At 49.8% G+C, this 27,724-nt stretch overlaps 1 protein-coding gene across 1 annotated transcript in view; it reads left to right on the top strand.

The window, feature by feature from the left end:
* The window catches only part of ENTPD7 (ectonucleoside triphosphate diphosphohydrolase 7), a 229,407-nt gene that overhangs the window by 87,480 nt on the left and 114,203 nt on the right, over window positions 1-27,724 (top strand). The gene's annotated exons all lie outside the window — the stretch shown is intronic.

The raw sequence follows: 27,724 nt of genomic DNA, 5'->3' as shown, positions 1-27,724 counted from the left end.
ATCGGAAAAGTTAATATTCTATTTTTTTAGAACAGTAGATTTTTATTATTAACCAGAAAACAGTTTATTTATTTATACAATTTATAGAGCGCGCAAATACCTGTGGGTGTCTCGGCGCTAGGGACAACGAGCAAGAACCAGAGACAATCGGTTATCGGCTGAAAAGGCATGTTTTTGTCATTTTTCTGAAAGCCAGTAGAGTCAGGCTAGCTTTGATGTGGATTGGAAGAGAATTCCACAGCTTGGCCGTGGCGACAGTGAATCGCTTGTCACCCCACGAGGCTGTCTTTGTACGGGGGCCCCTTAGCAGGTTTGCTGTGGATGAGCGTAAGGTCCGATTAGGGATGTAGGCACCTAGGGCCTCATTCAAGAACAATGGTCCAGAGTTGTGCGAAGCTTTATATGCAATGCAGAGGGCCTTGAACTTGATGCGGTTTTTTATCGGGAGCCAATGATACTGTCGGAGTATGTGTCAAATGGATTTGTATTTGGGGGTTCCTGACAGGATTCTGGCCGCTCTATTCTGTACCAGCTGTAATTTATTGAGGACTTTGCTCTGTGCATTTATGAGGAGACCATTGCAGTAATCAATGGTGGACATGACTAAGGTGCTTATTACTGTCTTTCCAGCACTGAGAGGTAGAAAAGGTAGGAGATTTTTTATCATTCTTAATTTGTGGAATGAGGATGAGGCCACGGAGATAGCATGAGGAACGAAGTTCAGCCTGTCATCAAATATGACGCCCAAGTTTCTGACCTTGGCTACCGGAAGTGAAGGGGGACCCAATAAGGATGGCCACCAGGAGGAGAACCAGCTTGGCAGCAGTTTGCCAAATGTCATTATCTCTGCTCTCTCAGAGTTAAGGTTTAGGCAATTTTTGGCCATCCAAGTATTGATGGCCAACATGCCTTTCTGGAAGTTGGCTCTTACTTCCCCTCCATCATTATGCACCGCAAGCACCAATTGTGTGTCATCAGCGTAAGATGTGAGATCCATCCTGTGTGCTTTGATAACATTGGCCAAGTCTGACTCGTATATATTAAATAGTGTCCGACTCAGTTAAGATCCTTGCGGTACGCCGCACGGGAGGGCCAATTGTGGAAAGTGCCAAGACTCACTGATTGAGTGCGATTGGCAAGGAAGGAGGTCAGAAGGGCTCTGGCTGTGTGCCTGATACCTAATATTTGTAGCACGGTCGAGCTGGATAGTATGATCGAACGTGTCAAATGCCACTGAGAGATCCAACCGTATAAGAACAGAGGCACCTCCCTGATCTAGTATCATCCTAATATCCTCTGATGCCTTAATAGGCGCTGTTTCGGTTCCGGGGCCCCTTGCGGAAACCGAATTGCGTGTCATCTAGGAGACGGTGGACTTCGATGTATTTAGATAGTTGGATATTCATGACCTTTTCAAAGATTTTTGCTGGGAATGGGAGGCTGGCTATGGGTCTATAATTCTTAGTGTCATTAGGGTCAAGATTGTTTTTTTTAACAGAGGTTTGATGATTGTTTTTTTCCAAATTCGTGGATATATGCCTGTCCTAAACATCGTGTTGCAGATGTTAGAGAGGCTTGGTGCTATGAGCTCAGCGATAGGTTTTAGAATGGCAGGTGGGGAGGGGACAGTGGCAGATCCTGATTTAATGATGGAGATTAGACTTGTGATCGGGTCTGGTGATGTGCTGTCAAATTCTAAGAAGGAATGAGAGGGTTCAGGGATGCCATGATTCGAGGGCTGACCATCTATCTTGGGTAGAGAGGAAAAGTTGGTATAGATGTCATTGACCTTTTTAAAGAAATAGCTGGCAAGTGAGTCACATAGACCCTGTGAAGGGGCTGAGGTGAGATTCGATGTTTGTCCTGGTAATTTAGCTACTACCTGGTATAGTTGTTTGTTCGAGTCTTGCACAGATTCTGTTTGTCCAATATAATATTTACTTTTCTCCTGTACAATGAGCAATTCGTATTTAATGAATGCTTCTTTATAGCAGATTTTTCCATTATTATTATAGTCTTTCCGCCAATGTCTCTCAAGATTTCTACATAATTGCTTCTGTAATCTGAGGGCCTCTGAAAACCAGGGGGCAGAAGGGGTGGGTCGATTTTTGGAGGCTTTTTTTAGTGGAACCAGAGAGTTAAATGCCTTGTGCAGCCATTTCGAGTAATTTGATGAGGCAAAATTAGGGTCTGGTGAAGGATCTGGTTGCGTAGAGAGCAAATACGATTTAAGAAGCTGTGGATCTATGCTATTTCAGGCCTTAAAGAAAGCAGGTATGTATGAGGTGGAATTTCCTATAACTTTGTTGTTAAGTTTTATATTAAATATGACAGCACAGTGGTCTGTCTAGACCAATGGTAGGATGCTCTTCATGGAGATAGATTGGCAATTGGAGAACAGGCCATTTAGTGTGTGACAAACGAAAGCATGGGGTTTGTTACCAATTGCGTGAGGCCTACTGTCTCCAGTTCTGAGAGCAGTGGGCTGATATCGTTGTCTTAACAGATTTTAAGGTGAAAATTAAAATTGCCTAAAATAGTGAGCGTAGATTTGCCTGCTAAGGGCTCCATCATATTGCCCAAGGTGGAAAGAAACTCAGCCCGAGAGCCTGGTGGGCGATAAAGCAGAATGCCCTTAAAGGGTTGAGAGTGGGTAAGCATGATGGAGAAGTTAAAGGCTTCGCAGGTCAGAGAGGGGATAGTCTCCATCCTAGCTGTGAATGTACTGCCATAAATTATTGCTAATCCGCCTCCTCTTTTAATGGGTCTATCTTGTCTATAGGCTAGATAACCATCAGGGGTGGCAGAGCTGAGGTCGATTCTGGACGAGGGGTCGGTCCAAGTTTCGGAGAGAGGAGTCGGTCCACGTTTCGGAGAGAAAGAGTACATCAAGATTATGGTCTTTTACAAGATCTGATATCTCATATTTATGCTTGGCCAGTGAACGTGCATTTAATAGCACTGCGTTGATATTTTCCTGTTCGAAATGCATGGAGGTAATCTAAGATAGGCCAGAGTTTGGCTGGGTATCCAGTTTAAAAGCGCATTTGGGACAAATGGAGGAGGGAAAGATCGGTAGCGAGCCTATCTCCATGCGAGGACAGGTATGTGCTTTGGTTGCCGAGCGGTAGTCTTTCAGTTGGGTACTTGAATAATATATTTTCTTGTTGGTCAGAGCTGGTGAAATAGGGTCGGGCGGTGGCCCGCTGCGTGCGTCCGCTGCGCGTGCGTTCGGGCAACAGTTTAAGCAGCAGTGAAGCGTGAAGACTAGTGCGCTAACTGCTGCCGGAAGTGTCCCGCCCTGAAAGTAGTGACTCCCGAGAACGCCCTCCGCTCAACGGCACTTGCTGAGTCGGACTGGGACGCGGGAGCGATCAGACGCGGGTGAGTTAAACTGTGCAAAATACAATTAAAACCTGGCGTAGGCAAGTACAAGGCAGATCAGTGCAATTTCAATATATGTTCAAAGAAGAGCGTTGTTATTGTTAATATTCTAAATAATTTGCTTCCCATCCTTTGCCCATATCACTTTAACCGCATCGCTGCAGCGGCTTTTCCCGCTGTGTGCGGCAGTTTTCAAAAAGCCGCGTTACATGACGAGCTCAGCTCGTCATCAGCATACGAGCGCCGTAGCTGATGACAAGCTCAGCTCGTCATCAGCAGCGAAGAGGCTAAAAACAGTTATATAATTTGAATAAAGATTAAGAACCATTTTAAAGTACTTTTTCCAAATTCAGTTTCTTTCCACCCATTGCCCCATATTCCTTTTCCAACCCGAACCTAAAATGAATAATATTCGCTCTTTTAAAATTGAATAAATAAGCTATTCTAATTAAATTACCCCCTTTGTCTCTATATCACTTTTAAAACTCTTCAATAGAATGGAATACAAATGAAGAACATTTTCAAATATAGAATCAGAATAACATCAGTAAAATTCAAATTTCTACCCATAAATAGGACGCAAGTCTACAATGCTGTTCGAATTATTTAGCAGAGTTGTTTTTCAAAAGAATATTATAGTATCTGCACTTTCTCTGCTGGCAACATTCTATGTTTTCATTCTGTCCTGTCCTTTCACCTATACCTAGAACACAAACATGCAGCGACATAGTCTCAAATTTACAACACATTGGAAAAAAAATGTGATGTAAGTCTATAAGATTTTTTTTCTTCTTTTTTTAAGACTCAGCACTTTTTCAAATTAATGTATACAGACACACTTGTAACTCAGCGTAAAGAGGCTGTATCGGCCGTCTAGCTTTGTGTGGGAACCTGCAGATGGGAGTCAGCTCTCTCATGACAATGAGTTAATGTGGCATGGTTACTCCTCCTTAATAACAAATTCAATAACGTTCAATACCTTAGTAAGCATCTGATCCTGGTATCCAGTTTCTAAAAGTGCGCAAGAACTGGCACCCACAATGGTAGTAACCTGAGACTGGAGATGGAAAACCATCAGACCATAAGTGATGAGGGCGGATTTGAATTTTTGGAACATTGGTATACTGAGTAGGCTAGTGCAGTCTGCACTCCTAAATTGATATACCATATTGAGAATTGCCCATCGCACTGTGTCTGCCCATGCAGGTATCCAGTCTCAATTCTGGACAGCCGTGTCCGTATGAGTTACTTTTTTTTTTTTGTTAAACATTTTAATAGGTTTTAAGGCACATAATCACAGCAGTCGAATAACCCCCCCCCCCCCAAATGAACATACACAATGCAGCACTTCAGTGTTCCAGTACGCATGCCCTTCTTTCGGTAAAACAGTCGTACAGCCAACAACCCATCATTGGGCAGGCGGCGCTCATTACATTCATCAAAACCTGAACTAACTGGAGGGACAAACCACCCCTAGAACCCACCCCCCACCCCCCTCCTAGAAGAATGCACTACCCACCCGTGCCCTCAGTGTGTGACAAGCTACTTGTACATGCACACCTTCCCCAGGAAACTTCTATTGTGGAGTCGCCCCGGCCTCCTAATCCCCCTCGGCACATCTCAATAGGTTATCTACTACTGGGTACCCCCCCTGGTGAGAACTCTCCAGGGGCACCCCACAGTGTTACTCAAACCACGCTCATCAGAAGTGAGAGATCATCTTGTGTCTTCGCAATGCACTGCTTCCTCCCCGCCACTGGAACAGCCCTCTGCTTTGTCCTCGGCGCCCCTGCCACTTAAATGCGTCTGGTACAGGCCCCAAAAGTTTTTCGGGCGGCTCTTGGGAGACAGCAGCTCGCTGTAGTGTTCAGACTGCGTGCAACAGTGTAGCATGTCATGTGCCCAGCATTTAGTTGTGGGTGTTGGTCCTCTTATCCAGCATAGGGCTACCACTTTTCTTGGAGTGACCTAGCAGCGCCAGCGCGGGGTCTGGGTCCAACTCCACCTCCACTATCCTGCTCAGCTCTGTAAAGATGTCCTCCCAGTATGCCCTCACTCCCGGGCACTGCCACGCCAAGTGCAGGAAATCCGCCACTGGCGCATGGCACCTCTCGCATTCAGCCGCCTGGCAGAGGCCGTATCTATGCAGACGTTCAGGGGTGTAATGCACTATATTGATAAATTTGAAATGTTACAATCTATGCTTGCCATTTAAAGAAATCCGCCTGGTGTTTACGCAACAGTAGTGCCTCATATCATCATCTATTTTAATCAATAAGTCTCTTTGCCATTCCAGCCTTGCCGCCCTGAATTGGTGTTCCCTGTGTGACATCGCTATTTTGTAAAGATTGGTTATCAACTTGTGAGGGGACTCAGTCTTCACTATATAGGAAAGTTCAGGGACCTTCGGCGGTTCCGCAAGGTCCTCCCCCAGCTGCTCCAGGAGAGCTCCGCGCACTCTGATACTAAAAACGTAGCAGTAAGGAGTCTTCCCCCACTCCACCCCACCCCCACCCCCACTCTCAGCGACCTGATCCCAGGTCTTAACCTTCTTGTCACGGAGGAGGTCCCCCGCGAGCTTGATATTCAGCTTGTGTAAGGCAGTTATCACTCCTTTTATCTCTGCAGGGGGACAGCCATTGGGCCCACTCTACCGGCATTCTGGGCGAGTACAGCACCGCCCCTCCCTGCTGTTGCAGAAGATAATGCCATGCATGATTTGTGGCTGTGATAGAATCTAGAATCCCAGTTCTACGATCCGCTGATCGGAAAATCGTTGCAGGGAGGGAGAGTGGGTCTGTGAATAACTTTTCAATTCGGACATGGGGGATGAGCGCGTCTCCATGTACCCAGGTGTGTAAGTGCGACCCCTGAGCCACCCTGTAATAAAGCTCCAGGTCTGCGGCGCCCAGGCCCCCCATGCTGTACGGTAGCGAGAGAATCTTCCACCGTGCCCTGGGCTGCTTACCGGCCCACGCTAGTTTAATCATGAGTCGTCAGTCTCTGGAAAAATACCCAGGGTAACACCATCGGAAGGTTGGAGAACAGAAACCGCATTCTTGGGAGCACCACCATCTTCATGATCGAGATGCGACCAAGAAGAGAAAGCGGGAGTTTGCACCAGGCCTCTAAGTCATCCTCCAGTTTGCTAACAGCAACACCGTAGTTCTCCCTGAACACTATCTCAGGATCTGTGTGCAACCGTATACCCAATTATCTAATCGAGTCTGTGGCCCACTGCAGCGGGAACTCCATGTCGAATTGCTGCATAACCGGAGTGAGGGGGAAGGCCAATGACTTCATCCAGTTCACCTTCAGACCAGAGAGGGCACCGTAGTGTACCACTTCTCTAAGCATCGCAGATAAATTATTTTCTGGGTCGCGGACATATAGCAAGGTGTCGTCCGCATACATAGAGACCATGATCCTGTAGGTGGGAAAGCCTATGCCCTCGTGGCCATGGTATTCCCGCAGTGCACACGCTAGCGGCTCTGCCACCAGGGCGTACAGCAGAGGGGACAGCGGGCAGCCCTGGCGGGTCCCCCTATAAATGTGGAAGGAGTCTGTGACCAAATCTCCAAGACGAATTCTGGCCTTCGATCTGTTCTACAAGGTTCCTATCATTTGCAGGAACGGCAATCCCAGCCCCATCCTTATTAACACCTGCCGCATAAAAGGCCACTCCACGGAGTCTAAGTCCTTTTCCATGTCGAGGAACACGGCTACTGCCTTAGAGTCCTGCTTTACGTGCTACATAGTGCCGAGAACTGTGCATATGTTATATGTTCGGTTCCTGCTCAGGATGAATCCCGCCTGTTCCGGTGCGACCAGCAGTGGAGCCAGGAGCGCCAGACGATTTGCCAGCACCTTGGCGAATATTTTTGTGTCTACGTTTAGTAGGGAGAGGGTCCTATACGAGCGACATTCATCAGGCGCCTTACCCGGCTTGAGGATAGTAACCATGATAGCCTCCCTCATGGATTGCGGCATGCATCCCTCTACACAAATGTCATCAAACAGCGCCAACAGATGTGGGAGCAATTGGTCCTGGAACGCTTCATAGAAGCCCACCGTGAGCCCGTCTGCTCCAGGGGCACTACTAGACCGCATGCCCTCAAGGGCCTCCACAATTTCGTCCTTCTCAATAGGTAACATCAGGAATTCCCTACGCGTGTTGGTGAGTGTAGGGAGCTCTATATGCTCCAGGTAATCAAGAATTTTATCGTCCAGATCCCCGCTCTTGGATGAATACAGGTCTGTGTAATAGTGTCTAAACCTCTGGGCTATATCAGCCTCGTCTGTGAGGACATCACCCTCATCCGTCCTGATCTCTGTGACTTGTGGCCTGCCCCTCCTTCTCCCTCAGCACCCTCGCAAGAACTGAGCTGGGTCTCTCTCCCTCTCCGTACATGCGGGCCGACGCGTACTTTACCATATGTTTGACCTCCCTGTCTGCTTCCTCATAATATTCGGCCAGCAAAGATTTTATATCTTCATCCGTTGCTGTATCCTGGGCCCTCTGCTGCTGCTCCTCTAATTGTGCTAATCGCCTCTCCAATTCAGCCAATCTTTGCCTGATGGACCTGAGGACCCCCGAGTGCTTAGGCGTAACGATGCCCCTTATATAGACCTTAAATGCCTCCCAAACTGATTGAAAGCTGTCCACTGAGCCTATGTTAATTTCGAAATACACATCAATAGCCTCCTCTAGCTCTCCTCTGAATAGTGGGTCAAAGAGCGAGTAGGGCGGGAATCGCCATGTAAACGGTGGAATCGTTTTCTTAGGGGTGGCCATCACTAGCAGAATTGTTGAGTGGTCAGATAGCGTACGCGGGAAGACCCTACAGTCTCGTAGCAGTCCCAGCAGGGAGGAAGACGCCAGCCAGTAGTCTTATTAGAGTGTGGATGTCATGGTAGGCCGAGTAGTGTGTATAGCCCCCCTGAGCTGCGTGTCGCACTCTCCACACATCCTCACGGTCTAAGCTGGTATTCACGCTATGCAACGTCTGCGCAGCAGTTGTGGGCCTACGGGCTGGGCCTGACGATCTATCTAGCACCGGGTCTAGTACCAAGTTAAAATCCCCTCCCCACAGGAACTGGGCCATACTGTATTTGCGGGCAATCGTTGCGAGCGATGTATAAAATTCCGGGGAATTATAGTTAGGGCCATACACATTAACTAATACTAAGTCCAGCCCCAGACCTTTGCACCTAGATATCAATAAACGAACGGCCGGGTCCGCTCTCAAGAGCTCCAGTGTGAATTTCGATTTGGGGTTTACCCAGGTCAACACTCCCCTGGCATGCGTCGTGAAGCCCGCTGTGGTGATGTACCCCTCCAAACCTCTGCAATGTAACATCCTGCTCGCTTGCGGAAGGTGGGTCTCCTGTAGGAGTGCCACGTCTACTTTATGTCTCTGTAAGTAACTCCATACCTTCCTCAGCTTCTGGTAGTCGTTAAGGCCCCTAACGTTCCATGTAAGCTCCCTAATCGAGTCTACAGGTCTAGGGTTCTCTGGTTCAGCTGTACCCGCCATTGCTATCCAATCTGAAGTTCGTGCGTGCACGCTCACTGAGTGTTTCTGCGCCTTGCTTTGTGTACAAAAACCAAAACAGCCCACCCCCCCCCCCCCCCCCCAGCAACCCAACATCCGCCCGAGTACTCTTTCACCCCCACTCGCTCCCACAGCTGACCGCCCCCAACCTGGCCTTGCAGAATCCCCAGCCTCCCCCCCCCCTTCCCCCACCACATTCAACTCCCCGAACTGTTTGACCCTCTGGGAGTCATTTGGGTGCATAGCACACGGGGCCAAGGTTGCTTCACAACCAAACGGTAGTGCGTCTACACCATGTACTAAACGCCCTCCTCCGTCCTCCCGTTGCGCTTATTCTCTTGCCTCATTAAGGACCAGATTGTACAGTCCCCTCTGTAAATCATTAATCACTAGAAATTTCCACAAGTGCTTAAACCCCCCCCCCATATCTGTTATGCCCCCAGGCGTTCACCATTAGGCAATGCGCACCACTTAGACAACTTTGCACTCATATCCGTCTATGCATGTGTTAGCAGTGACCACACTATACAACACTCTCGTGGTGGCCATCCAGACTACCAAATCCTCTTACCTGTCCCCCCCGCACCCCACCCCACCCCACCCCAACCACCGGGCGTCATGTCCAACATTTATAATGTCACCAAACTTCAGCCTTCGCCGCACACTCTGCCCTTTACCCCCTCTGGCATCATTTAGCTCAAAAAAGTCACTCCTGTTCATCCAACTTGCTACCAGTCACCTCGCCTTCCAGAGGCCTGATCGAGTCTTTGTTGCGGTGTCCCCTCGTCCACCCCTTCAACGCCTGCTGCAGGGCCTTCGAGTCTGGTAATAGGTGGGATTTCCCCTGCCGATTGACACGCAGTTTTGCGGGGTACAACATGGCGTAGTCCAGGCCCAAATCACACAGCTGCCTTTGAAACGGGACAAAGTGTTTCCGTGCTTCCTGCACTCTGGCCGTGAAATCTGGATAAAGCGATATCTCCGAGCCCTCAAACTGCAGCGCCTTCTTGTCCCTCGGGAGTCGCAGCGCAGCATCCCTGTCTCTATAATTGAGCAGCTCTGAAATTATGGGGCGCGGCGGAGCTCCTGGCCTCGGGCGAGGGCCCAGCGAAAGGTGCGCCTACTTCACAACCAACATCGGTGAGAACACTCCCTCACCGAGCAGAGTCACTAGTAACTTTTCTTCAAACCGCTCCATGTTGCCCGTGGGGGTTGTTTCTGTTAGACCCTTGATGGGTAGATTGTAGCGGCGCGAGCGGGCCTCCAAATCCTCAGTCTTATCTTGCAAGGCCGCATGAGTTTTCCGAGCTTCTTATGATCCGTGTCCATCTCCGTGTGCGCCTCTTCCATTTCAGTGATCCTTCTTTCGGGCATGTCGAGTCTTTCCGCATGTTTATCGATCCTTTCAGCCATACTGTCCATTCTATAGGTCAGAGCGTCTATATTCGATCCGAGGGACGCCATGCTATTCTGTAGGCCATTTCCATAGCAAGAAGCAAGCTTTTTATGTCTGTACCTGCTGCGATTTCCTCGCCGCTTGCGTGCTGTCTCTATCCTCGCCTGTCGCGTCCTGCGACTTTGAGCGCCTTTGTTCAAAGGACAGCTTGCTCTGCGTTTTTTCCCCTCTACCCATGTTGCCAAGGGACCAAGGTGGGGTGGTTGCTGGTACGCTGAACGAGCGCAGAGTGCGGCTTACTGTAGTCTCCGCAAGTCAACACTGGCTAGATGGGTCCTGATTCACACCAGGTAAGTTGCCGTGTCTCGCACCAGCACAGTCGAGTGCCTTTACTGCCTTAAAAGACCACTTCCTACCAGCTGTAGTTTCGCCTCTAATCGCCCCCAGCTTCAAGGCCTGCTCCACGTGTCAGTCTTCCTCTCCGTCTTCTCCATGGCGCTCTTGTGCCCTGCACTAGGCCTGCAGCGTGCCCTTCAAAACGCCTCCGATTTGTACATGGCCCCCTGCTCCAGACCTCCGCTCAATCAGTTTCCTAGCGGCCGCCAAGGGGGGTGGGAGCCGCAGACACCCCCCTGTATGAGCGTGGTTGTACTGCGAGCGCAGAACTACTTACACTCAAAGGCCCCTCGCTGTCACTCTATGCCGCAAAGTGATCCTCACTGCCGAACTCGTGGCGAAGCCAGTGTGCTCACCACCCATGCAATCTCTCACTTAAGCCTAGCCGGGCTCTGTCCAAGTCTGCTCCCTGCCCTGTCCAGGGCACTGCCACAACATCATATGGACCACCAGGGCCTCCTCACTCCCACCGCCGCGGCTATAGCTCCCACGCACTCTCAGGCGTCCGCTACGCTGCTCGCTCCGCACTTGTCTAAGCAGGGCCTCCCCGCGTTGTAGCCCCAGGGCTAGGGCCGCTGGCACCAAACGCCCCGGCGACTCCCTTCGCCACCGCCGTGGTCAGGTTTCTTCTGCCTCTCGTCCCTGCAGTCGAAGGGGGGGGGGGGGGCGTAGGGCCTCTCACCTCCTCAGCCGGGCCGGGCAACTGGTGCGCTCACTCCTCCGGGCGTCCAAGCACCGCCGCCGAGTCAGCACCCGGCAGCCACCGGCTCAGACGCCGCACACACAGCGACGTAACGCAGCCTCGAGCAGCACTCCAGGTCGCGGCTGCGAGGCCCACTGCACCACCACCCTGCTGCGGCTGATATCTTCGGGCTCAGAGTCCCAAACTCGGACCGCCAGACACCCGCTGGTAGCTCAGTTCATCTGCTTGGTCGGGAGGTGCCTCAGCAGTACTTAATCAGTAATATGATGCCGGATAATGTGCTCAACAGGACAGAGCTCAAGGCTCAGGTGGCCATCTTGGTCGCTGGCAAGCTCCACCCCCGTATGAGTTACTTCTTGCTGGGCGTAGTTTGATGTTTAAACATGTTGAGTTGGAAGGGCCAAGAAAAAGAATCTCCTGTATTTTGCTCCACATCGGCCTGGGTAGGGTAGTCCCTAGGAGTTTAATTCCAAACTCTGTTGCTTGGGGATAAGAGGGTGGGAAAGTGGAATTTCTTATCTGCCTATCCCACTTTTCTCACCTCAAGATTGTGTCCCTTTTAGGTCTGTAGATGGCGTTTTCTTAAATGCCCTGAAACTTGGAATTGAAGAAGATCTAACCATAGTTCTTTAGGGCAGCTTGCACTGGAGAGTGAGGTCATGATCTATTTGGATTGGGGTGTGTGGGGTAATGAAACCAGTGGGTAACCTATTTGGGTGCCGTAGAATGATTTCCTTTTAAGGTTGACTTGTTTGGTTCTAATCTGCAATGTAGGCGCCAAAACACTACATAAAACATTAGTGGTGGAGCCATACTGAGGTGTCAAAGGCAACTGATGGCTTTTTTTGCAGGTGACGAATATGGTACGAATTGGATAATTACAAAAAGATGGAAGGGAAACTCCTATTATGCCTCAAACAACGAGGGTACTGAGTTTTCACCCCAAAATGCTTTGGTTTTATGGGCCCTATGTGGGTGTTATATTATTATTCTTTACCGACTTTGCTGCTCTACCCATTCCATGGGGTGAAGTCATGGACTTAAATTCACCAAAATGCCAGGGGTAGTAAAAATGACATCACACACTCGGTGACTAATGAAATCATTGGAAGTAACATCATATAGCCAACGACCACGAATCTCGCAGGAAGTGGTGTCTCGTGACCTTAACCCTGATGGCATTACAATAATTGACATTGCTGAAGTATCATAATAATTGCACAATAAATATAGCCATAGAAACCCAACCAATTTCAGTTTTAGATACCACCTACAGTAGGGTGCTGACATGATCTTTGGAAATGGTGGTGAGCAATAGCTGCCTTGAATTGTTGTGAATGAGCAATGCCAGACCCCTTCTAGTTGGCTTTGGGACTTCTCCCCTGTGAGAGCGAGGGCTTGATAAACAGGCGTGGAGGCTGCAATATAGGTTTGAAAGTAGGTTTATTGATATTAGAGGAATGAGGGATTGGAGGGGGATTGTGAATTTCTTCTTCTTCCGAGGTTTCCCGAGATTTCCCGAGATGAGTCAGAAGAGCCAGAAGTTGGTGTTGCCGTTCTCTTGCCTTCTAGGTCGTCTGGACCGGGTTGGTTATTCCGGAGGCTCATAGAAGAAGGGAAAATAGACAAAGGGGAATCGTCAGAATGGAGTTCTTTTAACAAAACGTATACCGTCACCACACCCTTGTTTGTCAGGATTTATCAATGGCGAGTGGTTTTAATTAATAATGTGGGACGGAAGGTGCATTTTAAAGTACCTAGGAAGGAACATTGTTATATATATACTCAAACAGTGGAGAACCAATAATCATAGATGGAATATTGTACCAACACTAGCATACTACGCAAAACAGCGTGGTACAAATCCGACTTTCAGGTTTACTTTACACAGTGTGCTTTCCAATCACTATACTTTCACCCGCCCTACCCTTAGTGTCCCCGAGTCAGTTAACTCACCGACCCCGACGTAACTCTCTTCCGAGTTACGGCCGCCTTCCAGCCTCCTCCGGACACCACCAGTCCTCCGACCAGCTTTCTTCTTCAGGGTTGTCAGGGCCGCTGTTCTCGATATCGGGTCCCGCGTCTTCTCTCTCGGGTCCCGCGTCTTCTCTCTCGGGTCCCGCGTCTTCTCTCTCGGGTCCCGCGTCTTCTCTCTCGGGTCCCGCGTCTTCTCTCGTCCTCGCCGTTTCTGCGTCTCTCCTCCTTCTCTCTCTGACCTGCCTTTGCGCGCAGGTTATTGGCTTTCGCCACTCGCTTCCGGGACATGGAGGTTGGACTTCCGGGTTATGCGAGCGATCACCAGTCCCCTGCGAAAATACATGAGAGTCATGCAGGGGTAGTAGTCCTCGGGTGGTATCGTGACACCATGTACGTCCCTGCAAGTTCCGGGTAAGTGGGGGATCCTCCTCACATCCCCTTTCCCTTGCTGTCCTTCTTCTAGGGGAATTATCCTGAGGATATCTAGACAAGTAGTCAGCGTTCCCTTGATCTTTCCCTTTTCTATGCTTAGTAAGAAATCGGTAGGGTTGCAAAGAAAGAAACCACCTCAGAACTCTTTCATTATGACCCTTATTCCTCGCTAGCCACTCTAAAGGGGCGTGATCGGTAAAAAGGAAAAACTCCCTACCTTCCAGGTAATATCTGAGTTTCTATTGCCCATTTAATGGCAAGTGCCTCTTTTTCGATGGTAGCATAATTCTTTTCCCTAGGAAAAAGTTTGCGGCTTATGTACAGGATGGGTTTTTCCCCTTGTGACGTCTCTTGGGACAAAACAGCTCCCAGACCCAGGTCAGAGGCGTCTGTTTGTAAAATAAAGGGACGAGAATAGTCTGGACTGATCAACACTGAATCAGAGGTTAGGGAATTTTTTAAGGTCTCGAACGATCGTACTACTGCAGTGGGAGGAGCTTGTAATACTTCTTCTGTTCGAATATTCTTCTGTAACAGATCCGTCAAAGGAGCTGCTATTTGTGAAAAGTTAGGGATGAACCGCCTGTAGTATCCCAGCAATCCCAAGAAAGCTCGTAGGTCTTTTTTTGTCTTAGGAAATGGTATCTGGGCTATAGCGGATATTTTGGCATTTTGGGGTCTTATAACCCCTTCCCCTAAGAGGTATCCGAGGTACTTAACTGTCTGGGCTGCCAAATTGCTTTTGGCTGGATTAATTTTTAATCCATGAACCCCTAGTGTCCTTATCACTTGTGAGAGATGGATCACATGTTGTTTCCAGGAGTCACTATATATTATGATATCGTCTATGTATGCTCCAGCATATTCCTCGTGTGGTTTGAGGACTGTATTCATGACTCGCTGAAATGTAGCAGGTGCTCCATGTAAGCCAAAGGGTAACATTTTGAAATGATATAACCCATCTGGGGTGGAAAATGCTGTTTTCTCTTTGTCCTCGGATTTCAAAGGAATTTGCCAATCTCCTTTACACAAATCTAATGTGCTGATGTATTTGGCCTTCCCTATCCTTTCTACCATCTCGTCTACCCTTGGTAAAGGATATGTATCAAACTCGGAAATTTTGTTCACCTCCCTGAAGTCGATACAGAATCTTACAGATCCATCAGGTTTTGGGACTAAAACTATAGGTGAATTCCATTCACTTGTAGAAGGTTCTATGACATCTAGCTGTAGCATTTTCTCTACCTCTTCTCGTATGACCTGTCTGCGAGATTCTGGTATACGGTATGGTCGTAGTCTCACTCGTTTACCTGGTGGAGTCTTTATCGTGTGTTCAACAAGTGTGGTTTTTCCAGGCGTGGTGGAAAATACCGTAGCTAAAGGTTGTAAAACCTTTATCAAATCCTGTGTGTACTCAACAGGCAATTCGCTATCTATACATGTTTGAAACAGGGGAGTTTGAGGCTCTACGCTGTTTACGGCCACAGGAGCAGGTCCTTCCCATTTCTTCAGTAGGTTCACATGGTAAATTTGTGATACCTTCTTCTGGGAATCTGTTTCAATCTTATAGGTCACTGGAGTTACTTGTTGAATAACTTTATAGGGACCCTGCCATTGTCCCAATAACTTTTGGTCCGAAGAGGCCATCATGAGCAATACTAGATCGCCTACCTGAAAGGTTCTAGTCTTTGACCCTCGATCATATTGTTTTTTCTGTGCTATCTGTGCATTCTCTAGGTTGTTCCTGACAATACTCCGAATTTGTTTTAAATGGGTTTGAAGATTAGAAACTTATTCGGGGAGAGGTCTAGCATCATTCTGTTCTGCTTCCCACTGTTCCTTTGCCATATCTAATAGAGTACGAGGCTGGTGCCCGTATAACAATTCAAAGGGGGAGTGACCCGTACTCTTTTGCTCTTTACATCTGATGGCAAAGAGAGCTAGGGGAAGAATGTCTTCCCTTTTGCGGGCTTCTAACTCAAGTAACTTTTTTAGAGTGGTTTTAATAGTGGCATTATACCTCTCAACTAGGCCATCCGTTTGGGGGTGGTAGGCTGAGGTGCGGATTTGCTTCACGCCTAACTGCTTACAAATGTCTCATCATCTTAGAGGTAAAGGGGGTTCCCTGGTCAGTGAGAATTTCTTTCGGGAAACCGACTCTGGAAAAAACACTAACCATTGCTTTAGCTATATTTGCGGTATCAGGCCTGCGTAGGGGTATGGCTTCTGGGAATCGAGTAGCATAATCTACCAGAACCAATACGTATCGACACCCGCTTCTAGATGGCAATAAAGGACCAATAATATCCATGCCAACCCGTGAAAAGGGTTCATCTATGACGGGGAGTGGAATCAACGGGGCTTTTGGGGGTTGATAACGACTGTGTTTTTGACACACAGGACATTCCCTAAAATATTTCTTTACCTGTTGATAGATACCTGGCCAATAGAAATTCTCCAAAATAGTTTTCTCTGTCTTGTCTGATCCGAAATGACCCCCTAGGAGATGGCTGTGAGCTAGATATAGAACTTTCTCCCGAAAGGGACCTGGAACTAACAATTGAGCTTTCTGTTGTGGGGAGTACTTCCTATATAATAAGCCATTTTTCTCAAAAAAATATGAACCTACATGTTGTGGGTCCTCCATCAAGAGCCTTGTTCCAGGCTTCCCGAAGAACAGGGTCTTCTCGTTGAGCTGCATGGAAGTTACGATCCGTTTCCCAAGGATTCTCTATCGGAATTACAGGTGTCACTAAGGGCTCTTTGTGTTTTTCAGCCCGTCTTTGACTGCTACTTTTCCGTTCCTTGGGAGTCGGCCATTCTTTATCAGTCTCTGTAGCAAATGGTGCAGAGGACAACCAGTCCTCGGTTGCCAGGGAAGATTCCTGTAATAACTGGGGTAATTTGTCATAATCATTCCCGAGGATTGCTTGTTCAGGAAGTCGAGGTATTCGTCCCACCGTTAGTGATGTTCCTGAATCATTTGGATGCTGGACTAATACTCGAGCCGTGGGATAGGGTTTCACGTCCCCATGAACACATTTAATCGCCACCATTCCTTCTATGGGTCCAATGCTGTTCCCCAAATCTTGGGGTCTAACCACGCTATGTAAACAACCAGTGTCAGCCAGGGCAGTAACAGGACGTCCGTTCATGGACACGTTACACTTGTATGGGGGTAATCTTTGATTTTCATGGGGAGAACAGAAATAATTACGAGCCAACCCTATCTCCATGGGCTCTTCTTTTTGAGGACAAAATCTAGCGATATGTCCCATACCTCCACACTGAAAACATTGTGGTCCCGACATAGACGGTCTCACGATGGGGACGCTAGGCAATGGGTTGTTGGGAATGAGAGTCAAAGGCTCAGGTTTCTTAATGAGTGGGGGTCGAGGTGAACGGTTTGGCACGTGACCACCTGTTTTCCCAGTGGATTCATCCCGGGTTTTCTGAAAGTCCTGGGCCCGGTTGTATGCACTAGCTATTTCTACAGCTGTTTCTAGGCTTGCTGTCTCACCCATCGTTGAATAGGGGGATGAAGGGACGTTAAATACTGTTCCAAATAGATTTTGGCCATGATACCATCCTTGTCGGTGGTTGTGGGTTTTAGCCAACGGTCGGCCATGTCCTTCACTCTGAAGTATAAAGCGCGAGGAGTTTCTTGTGGACCCTCTTTCATCCGTCTCAATTTAAGTCTATAGGTTTCGTCATCCACACCTAGTCTTTCTAGAATACATTTCTTGATGTCTGCATAAGACACTGTTCCTTGTAAGGTGGCTGCCTGGTAAGCTGCTTGCAAGTCACCGGACAATAATGGACCCAAGTACTGTCCCCATTTATCGGCTGGCCATGATGCCGCAGTCGCCATCCTTTCAAAATTACTAAAAAAAAAGTCGGGGTCCTCTCCTGCAACATAACGCTGTAACACTACAGACGGCAAGGTAGTAGGACCTCTCTGGTTACCCAATGCTTCAGTAAGTTTACCCATTGCTGCTTCATGGGTCTGTCCCTGACCTGTGATGGCTTGTTGGAACTTGCCTCGGTCTTCTTCCACGACCGTTAAGAAACGTTCCATAACCTTGGTCAGGTGTTCCTGATTTTCGGCCATTTTTGCAAGGGCAGCCTCCATTTCGCCTTTCAATCCCACTTCTGACACCACTTGTGAGAGCGAGGGCTTGATAAACAGGCGTGGAGGCTGCAATATAGGTTTGAAAGTAGGTTTATTGATATTAGAGGAATGAGGGATTGGAGGGGGATTGTGAATTTCTTCTTCTTCCGAGGTTTCCCGAGATGAGTCAGAGGAGCCAGAAGTTGGTGTTGCCGTTCTCTTGCCTTCTAGGTCGTCTGGACCGGGTTGGTTATTCCGGAGGCTCATAGAAGAAGGGAAAATAGACAAAAGGGAATCGTCAGAATGGAGTTCTTTTAACAAAACGTATACCGTCACCACACCCTTGTTTGTCAGGATTTATCAATGGCGAGTGGTTTTAATTAATAATGTGGGACGGAAGGTGCATTTTAAAGTACCTAGGAAGGAACATTGGTATATATATACTCAAACAGTGGAGAACCAATAATCATAGATGGAATATTGTACCAACACTAGCATACTACGCAAAATAGCGTGGTACAAATCCGACTTTCAGGTTTACTTTACAGTGTGCTTTCCAATCACTATACTTTCACCCGCCCTACCCTTAGTGTCCCCGAGTCAGTTAACTCACCGACCCCGCCGTAACTCTCTTCCAAGTTACGGCCGCCTTCCAGCCTCCTCCGGACACCACCAGTCCTCCGACCAGCTTTCCTCTTCAGGGTTGTCAGGGCCGCTGTTCTCGATATCGGGTCCCGCGTCTTCTTTCTCGGGTCCCGCGTCTTCTCTCTCGGGTCCCGCGTCTTCTCTCTCGGGTCCCGCGTCTTCTCTCTCGGGTCCCGCGTCTTCTCTCTCGGGTCCCGCGTCTTCTCTCGTCCTCGCCGTTTCTGCGTCTCTCCTCCTTCTCTCTCTGACCTGCCTTTGCGCGCAGGTTATTGGCTTTTGCCACTCGCTTCCGGGACATGGAGGTTGGACTTCCGGGTTATGCAAGCGATCACCAGTCCCCTGCGAAAATACATGAGTCATGCAGGGGTAGTAGTCCTCGGGTGGTATCGTGACACCATGTACGTCCCTGCAAGTTCCGGGTAAGTGGGGGATCCTCCTCACATCCCCATAATCAGGTAAAAGAAATCCTAGGGTATTTTAAAGCATAATTTTCACATAAAGCCATGGCCTCTGAAAGGGCTATCATAAAAACATCAAGTCATTCCATGGTGCCCCAAGCTAACAAAATCTGATGCTTCCCAACACTCCACCCATTTTTCCCCTTGATGTGTTATAGGTACTTCCATCTGTCAACATTTTACCTTCATTGTGCCAGGGCCAGCATTTCATCATGCGAACCACTTGTATGCCATGGGCGCTCCTTATGCCAAAAATAGATACAAAAAGCCAATTTCAGAATTGTTATATTAATGTTGTTTATATACCATGGGTGACACTTATGTGAAAAAACTCCAATATGTGCTGGCTAATATTTCTTTCTTTGTTGCCCCTCCTCCCTTATGACCAGAATTACCTCCAATATGCTACTAACATTTTCCCATAGTTTCCCCCAATGCCAAAAGTTGCCTCCAGTATGAAAAGCCATTATTTTGCATGGGTACCATCAGTATACCAAGGCCAACAGCACACTCGTGAACATAACTTCATATTTATACCCTCACACACATTCACTCATACCCTCTCACTGTTTCAGACTCCCTTGTAGTCATTGTCTTACTCTTTTGCACTTACTCTTACTCATTTTCACTCATTTGTACTCACTCATTGTTACTGTGACTTTCTCATATATTCTCACACACTTGCCCTCACTCTTAATCCCCGATTTTCAGTTACTCTCACCTATTCTCACTCATTCATTCATGCTCACTCGTTCTCACATTCACTCTTACTCATTCTGACTCACGTGCACCAATTCTCGCTTATTCTCACTAACTCTGGCCCACCCATTCTCAGTTACACTCACTCATTGTCACTCACCCTCTGACACTCATTTACCGTCACTCTTGGTCACAGTCATTCTGACTCAGTTATGCTTACTTACTAACACTCAGTCTCATTCTCACTCACAATCTGTCACTGACACTCACACATATCAAGTTCACGCACACATCCTCACTCATAAGCACACACACACTTGGTCTCACCCGCAAGTATGCAAATAGAATATATTTAAAAGCATTTTTACGTATCTGAGAGCCAAGAACTTGTTCAGCTCATGCTTCTCCATTTTGTCACTACACTAATTGTGTATAGTAAGCTATTATTCACTGATAGTGTAATAACAATTTTTGGGCAGAAAGCAAAAATAGCAGATCCCTGACGACCAAGAATGTGTTCTTGGTTTTGCCACATCTGAGACCAGGGGTCGCAAAGGCAGTGTCAGGGCTCCCAAGGGGCAAGCCAGGGCTCGCACCTGTGACCCCTAATGATGTTCATGGGTGCAGCAAGCAGTTTGACAAGCGCTCCTTGACCGGTGAGCTTACCCTAAGCAGCACACAGAGTGTTACAAACCAGATGAAAAGAAGCACAAAACTAAAATCGCCAAGTGCCATCCCATAGAATCTCATTTAAAAAAATGACTTAGTGTTATAGAAGAACTGTTATAGGAACTGCCCCTGTATGAATTCTGCAAAGACAATGCTGGGCACCCGGAAGAGGGAATGACCTGGGCACGCCTGATATAGGGGTTGTGCACCATACTGGTGTTACCCTGCATGCCGTCTTCACCTGGATCAATACTTGTGTCTTTGGTTTATAGCTCAGGTTTTGAGTGCATTGATAATCATGGGATAGTCCAACTGGGATCATACACTTTGAGAAACTTGAATTCAAGGTCTTCACGTGGATATTTCACCAATGTACCCTACATAATCTCAATGTTATGATGGAGCTTGTGGAGGGCACAGATACCTATTTATATGAAAATTAAGGCAGTAAACACCATGAGCGGTAACAGATGGGATGCACTGAAGACTGTTAAGAGGTCTTTCCCTTGAACCCATCACTTGTAAAAAAAAAAAGTAATTGTGCCATAAATAATACACTGTACAGTGGAATAGGTGAAAGTGCTGAGCAAAGTCTGCAACACACACAACCAAACCTAACCACCTCCTTTTTTGACTACAGTGAGGAGTGGCAGGAAAGTTTAGTGCTCACACAAAAAGATATAAAGAAGTTATTTTGTGACTACTTAAATGAACTGCCAGCCCCTTGTGTTTGAGTAAATGGAAAACCTGCTTAATGCATTCTATCTAGAGTTATGGGAAAGCAAAGGATTGCTCTTAATATCTAGATGGCGAAAAAATTCTAGCAAGGTTTGGTGGCAGGCAACTCCCCTAGAGATGACTAACTCCAAGTGAAGTTTTACAAAGCAAAGGAATTTATTTGTTTGCAATTTTAGAAGAAAACCAACAGGACAGTATAGCAGTTATAACTATAGGGTAAAGGGTGTGGGAGTGGGAACTCGACAATTTTGGCTCTCCAAAATTTACCTCAACAGAATGTCCACAGTTTGATGAATCGGAGACTGTATTAAACCTCAGTTTCATGAGGCAGTGTGTCCCAGAGGTAAGGCACAGTCCAGCAGATTTAAATATCAGAAATGAATTCAATTAACTAAAAGGGCTCACTCAATGCCTGAGGTTTAGCTCAACAGAATCATTTTTAAGATTTATTTAAAACCAATTACAAAAGAAATGTGGTACAGTCAAATGCCATGAAGGCTCTCCGCAAATAGGGCGTTACAGAAAAATGCCAAATCAAACATTTTGTCCCAAATGTGTAGCACATTCAGGCTATAAATGGACAGCGTCTAAGTCTTCAGGAAAGTCTCCTGACTCACCCCAAAACGAGGGTTTTTATAGATTTATTTTCACATATGAAAGTAGCAGAACTGCAGAATCATTGTGGTATTATGAAGTATGTTACATCCATAGCAAATCGTTGCATAGTCTTATTAAATACCATATTGCCTTAGCACCAAAGCACTATCCCTCTTCATGAATATTTATTTAACCCACTCTATACTAATGCCATCTGGAGATGATGGAACAAACTAGATACATGAACAACAGCAAGCTATTATGAATGAATAGGGTACGGTGTTCTAGCAGAAAGACCTTAAAGCAATAATTACAGTTTTGTGAGTAAGCCGGGGAAGATTCACTGAGAACACCATGAACATTAACCATGGATATAGGGGCGTGGCTTGGACGCCGATCGGGATGGCGGCGTGAGCTCGCAGCTCCGCGCGGAATCCCGCTAATTCTCCTGTTTTCGGAACCCTAGGCGACCCGGAGACGGCGCTCCTGCCCTCTGAAGTGTAAGGGGACAGCTGGGCACAATCGGAGAGTCGCTGGGGGACTGCTGGCCCCGAGGAGACCGAGTCGGAGAGGCGGCCGAGGTGTTGTCGAGGGTGCGAAGAAAATGGCGGCGAGAAGGTCGGACGGCCCCGAACTTCAGCCCTGAGCCAAGTTGTCGCCGACTGGCAAGAGATCCTGCAATCGGCTGATCGAGGCACTAGGATCGGCGGTGCTGTGTCCTGAGACCAGGGGACGCTGACTTGACTCGCCCGGAGCTTGGGGACCCTCGCTGGCCGCCGCCCTAAGACTCATCCTTCCCCCCTCAGGCATCCGAGGGGGTCAGCTGAACGGAGTTCGTCAAGCTGGTCATTGCTCCTGAGAGCGTCGGTGGGGACATTGCACTGCCCGGTGCCAGGGGGCTGGCACTGAACTACGGGCGCCGACACAAAACGGGCTCCTGGACCTGTGACGCAGCACCCTGGAATGGCGGCGATCGGAGGGCCGATGGCCGAGGGACGCGCTGAGGGGGACTCGGCGACATCAACTCGGCTGGGCGAGATTCCCTCCCCGGAGCTTGACCAAGAACAGCGGCTGAACCGGCGTTTGGATGCCATACTCGATGCGATCACCTCGACTAAGGAAGCATTGCACCAAGACATCGCCCAAGTGGCCACGGGCCTGGGGCTGCTACGCGCGGATCACGCGAAGCTGGCGGACAGGGTCAAGGACCATGACCAACTGTTGCTGGACCTGAAGCCATCGGTGGTGACCGCGGAACACAGGATCACGGACATATTGGCCCGGCTGGACTCGCTGGAGCGACGGGCGGAGGATGCCGAAGGCCGCAATAGACGGAACAACGTGCGGGTCGTAGGCCTGCCGGAACGGATTGAGGGGGAGGATGCGGTGGCCTATATGGAGAACTGGTTCCGCACTGTGGTAACGCCGGAGGGGCTTACTCCTTTTTTCACTCTGGAGCGAGCTCACCGGGTACCTGCTCGCCCGCCGGGGCTTGGCCGCCCCCCCTCGACCGATGGTGGTGCGGCTCCTCCACTACAAGGACCGGGATCTCCTCATCCAGCGGGCCAGGATGTCGGGCCCTTATGAGGTGGAGAACAGTAAGGTTACGATCTTCCCGGACTACACTCAAGCGGTCCAGAAGAACAGGGCATCGTTCCTAGCGGTGAAGAAGGAGCTCAGGGAGGAAGGCATCCAGTACTCCTTGCTCTATCCGGCTAAGCTGCGGATCATAATGGATGGCTCTACGCACTTTTTTCAGACTCCGGATGAAGTTTGGCAATGGCTGGAGTCGTATAGAGCGGGGACGGACAGATCGCATAAAAGTAGGCGAGACCAACCCAAGCAGCCCCGGGTGAGGCAATCGCAACGCATCAGATCCCGCAACAGGCGTCAGCGGGAGAAACGGGAGGCTCAAATGGCGGCGGAGAAGAGGGATGCACTCGCAGCGACGGCGGCCATTACAGGGTCGCAACAGAACAGTGAATTGGCAGAAACGGACTCGGGAGGGGAAGGCAGCAGGACGGGAGAGGAACTCTCAGAGGCGGAAAGCTCGAAGGGGCCGATAGTGACCCCACAGACATCGGATGGTATCTTTTGCGGCTGAGATTGGATTGGGACTAGATCGAGACTTCATGGTAGGGTGGTATCCTGTTGATGGAGGGCGGGATGCCGGGTGGGAGGGCTGTGTGCTTAGGAGGGGATGAAGGCGCGGGGCGCGGGCTCCGCTAGCTGGGGTCGGCGGTGACTCACCCCCCTTGGGCCCTTAAGGCCGACTGTGGTGGAGACCACAGGGTAAGAGTGTGAGAAGTTGGTTCAAGGTTTGGATGGGGGCGGACATTGGGTTCGTGTGCTCTGTCCTGGGGAGTGGGGTTTGGGGAGTTTTTCTGTTCTGGGTATGTTTGGGGGGGGGCAACTGCATTGGGGGGGCTATGAACCTTCGTTATTTGAATCGGACTGTACGAAGCTGGAATGGGGACATTACCTAATTTGAAATGCCTGACGTGGAATGTCCGGGGGCTGCGAACAATGGTGAAACGTCACAAAGTCCATGCATATCTAGTGCGCAGGGGGGTTCAGATCGCTATGCTACAAGAGACTCATCTCACCAAAAAAGAGTGCGCTGCTTTGCAGAAAAGATGGCGGGGCCAGGTGTTCGGCACCACTTACTCAGCGTATGCCAGGGGGGTGTTGATCTGGGTGAGGGCGGGGATACCCTGTCAAGTGCTGAATCAAGTCGTGGATCCAGATGGCCGGTTTGTGGCGGTGGAGGGGAGGTTATATGGACGGGATGTGGTTTTCTGCTGTGTGTATGCGCCGAACACTGATCAAGCTCGATACTTTGATGGCCTCTCGGGGTCCTTGGCCTCTTTCCTGGCGGGCCCGATAGTGTTAGGGGGGGACTTCAATTCGTTCACGGATGTGGCTCTGGATAGGTCCCACCCCCCCCTGGTGGACTCCCCGGTGCGCAGGTTGGCCGCGCACAGGAAGGACTGGCAGGATAGATGGGGGTTGCTGGATGTCTGGAGGGAGCGGCACAGGGAAGCCAGGGATTATTCCTTTTACTCTGCTCTCCATGATCTGCATGTCAGGATTGATTCGGTGCTCTGCGGTGGATCCCTAGCCCCATTGATTTCCCATGCGGAGTACCTGGCTAGGACTATCTCAGATCATAACCCCCTATTGGTACACATGCAGCGAGAGCGCTCAGTGATACCAACATGGCGGCTTCGGCCGGAGACGCTTGAGGATTCTATGTTCAGCGACGCGGTTCAGCAAGGCATTGATAGCTATTTCGGTGTGAATGAGGGCACGGCCACGAGTAGGTCCACTGAATGGGATGCAATGAAAGTGGTGGTGAGAGGGGTGTGTTTGGGTAGGTTTTCGAATGCTCGCACGACTGTGTTGAACGAACTCATGAAAGCGGAAGAGACTTTGAGGGACTTGGAGCGCCGCAGGCCGGCTACGCCAGATTTACAGACCCAGTTATTGGAAGCGAAGGAAGTGGTTGCCACCGAGACGGAACGTTTAAGGTGCTGTGACTACAGGCAGTATATCATCAGGGCACATGCGGAAAGGGACAAGGTGGGCACCCTCTTGGCCAGACTAGCTAATCCGGAACTTAGGGGCTGCCCGATCCTCAGCATTAGTAATGCGCGGGGGGAGATGGTGTACTCCCAGGCAGCGGTATTGGAACGTTTTAGGGGGTATTATGAGGAATTGAACCAGAGTCAGCTGGGAGTGGGGGTTCAGGACATTGCGGAATACCTGGGGGAGAGGCAGCTTCCGGTCCTGGACGAGGAGGACGCGAAGGAGCTGGGTAGCCCGATCACGCTCACAGAAATATGGGTGGCCATCAAACATATGGCCCGCAACAAAACGCCCGGGGTGGACGGACTGCCGATTGAATTTTATCAACAGTATGTGGACAGCTTGGCTCCCAGGCTGCTGGTGGTGTATACGGAAGCTTTTGAGGCTGGGGAATTGCCTGGGTCCATGCGGGAGGCCTTTATTGTACCGCTCCTAAAGCCTGGCCGGGATGCAACGGATGTGAGGTCCTATCGCCCGCTATCCATGCTGACGGTGGATTACAAGATTCTGAGCCGAATCCTAGCCACCAGGCTGGCCCCACACATGACGGGCCTGGTACACAGGGACCAGGCCGGGTTTATACCCACGAGGAGCACGACGCTGAATATTCGCCGCCTAGTGGGAATAATGGACGCCATCTTGGACGGGGAGGGAGCCCCGGCGGTCCTGTCCGTAGACATCGAGAAGGCCTTTGATAGCTTGGAATGGTCGTTCCTGGATGGAGTGTTAGAGAGGTTTGGCATGGGCGAGGGGTTCCGCAGGTGGACGAGGGTCTTATATACCTCGGCGACGGCGAGAGTGCGTTTGGGCGGCCTGGTGTCTGCGGCATACCCGGTGGGCAGGGGCACGCGACAGGCATGTTCTCTGTCCCCCCTATTGTTTGCTCTGGCGATGGAACCTTTGGCGGTCCATGCGCGGTCGGGTGACAGGTACGCGGGGATAGCCAGCGGCGGGCAGTGGCATTATATATCGCTATATGCGGATGACTTGCACCTGTACCTCGCTGACACCACGCGGGCATTGGTCGGAGCGATGGATCTGTTGTCTGAGTTTGGCCGGCTGTCGGGCCTTAAGGTCAATTGGGCGAAGACTTGTGTGTTTCCGCTGCGAGCGGGATCGCCAGACCCCGGCGGCGATTTGGGCGTGGTGTGGGAGCCATCTTGTTTCACCTATCTGGGAGTTCGCATCTACCACGCAACTGCGGACCTATTGGAGGGCAACATTGGTCGCTGTGTCCGGGCACTGAGGGGCAGCTTGTCTTTCTAGTCGACCCTCCCGCTGACGGTTCTGGGTAGGATCGCACTTTTAAAAATGGTGGCGCTCCCCCGCTTCCTCTATTACTTCCGGACGCTGCCTGTCTGGATTCCCCAGGGGGTCTTTAGAGACCTGAGGTCAATGATTATTGGCTTCCTATGGGGGCATGGCCGCCGTAGAGTGGCCCTGAGCACGCTACTTCGCCCCAAGATAGAAGGGGGCATGGCTGTGCCCGATTTCGAGCTGTATTATCTAGCGGCGCAGTTGCAGGTCCTTACACAGAACGTGGCTAGGGTGTTTCGGGGTCCAGAGGAGGACCGGGATCGGGGGATACAACGCCACGTGCTGTCCTATATTATCATGCAACAGAGGCTCGAGTTGCGGGCCCTCACCATGGAGGAGCGGACGCTCCGGCTGTGCTGGCAGAGGAGCCTTCGGAGAGCGAAGGCGTCACGGCCTTATGCACCGGAGATCCCGATCGGTATGCTGACGGCCTTGCCACACGGGGGAGATTGGTCCCCATTGCTGGATTGGGAAGAGGCGGGACTGCAGGTAGTAGGCAACCTATACATAGACGGGGCTTTGGCACCGTTCGAAGCGCTCCGGGACCAGTTCGGGCTGCCCGACGGGGGGTTCCTCCTACACGCGGCGGTGGTGGCTGCCATACAGAAGCACTGGAGAGGGGGGCTCATGGAACCAACAACGACTATGGCGTGCCAATATGTGGTGATGGCGGCAGGTACGTTCAAAGCTGTGACGTGCCTCCATAATAGGATGCTGAATGAGGGACTGGAACCGCTCCAGGGGCTCAAGACTAAATGGGAGGAGAGTGTGGGCCGGCCCATACCGGACACGGCATGGGGCCATATCTTGCGGCGCACGTGGAAGGGCACGAGAAATGCGCGCTTCCAGCAAGTGCATTTCTACGTGCTTCATAGGGCCTACTTAACCCCTGAGAAAATACAGCGGTACTTTCAGGTACCGGATGCCCGATGCCCACGGTGTTCGTCTCCGGGAGCGGACATGGACCATTTGTTCTGGGGGTGCTCGCACTTGGAGGCCTACTGGGCGGAGGTGGGGGACCTCCTGAACGAAGTGACTGACAGGGAGGTGGAATTCGCT

This window comes from Lissotriton vulgaris, chromosome 5, assembly GCF_964263255.1.
Source record: "Lissotriton vulgaris chromosome 5, aLisVul1.2, whole genome shotgun sequence".
NCBI lineage: Eukaryota > Metazoa > Chordata > Amphibia > Caudata > Salamandridae > Lissotriton > Lissotriton vulgaris.
The sequence above is the reverse complement of the archived record's forward strand: the minus strand, read 5'-3'. Positions and strand labels throughout refer to the sequence as shown.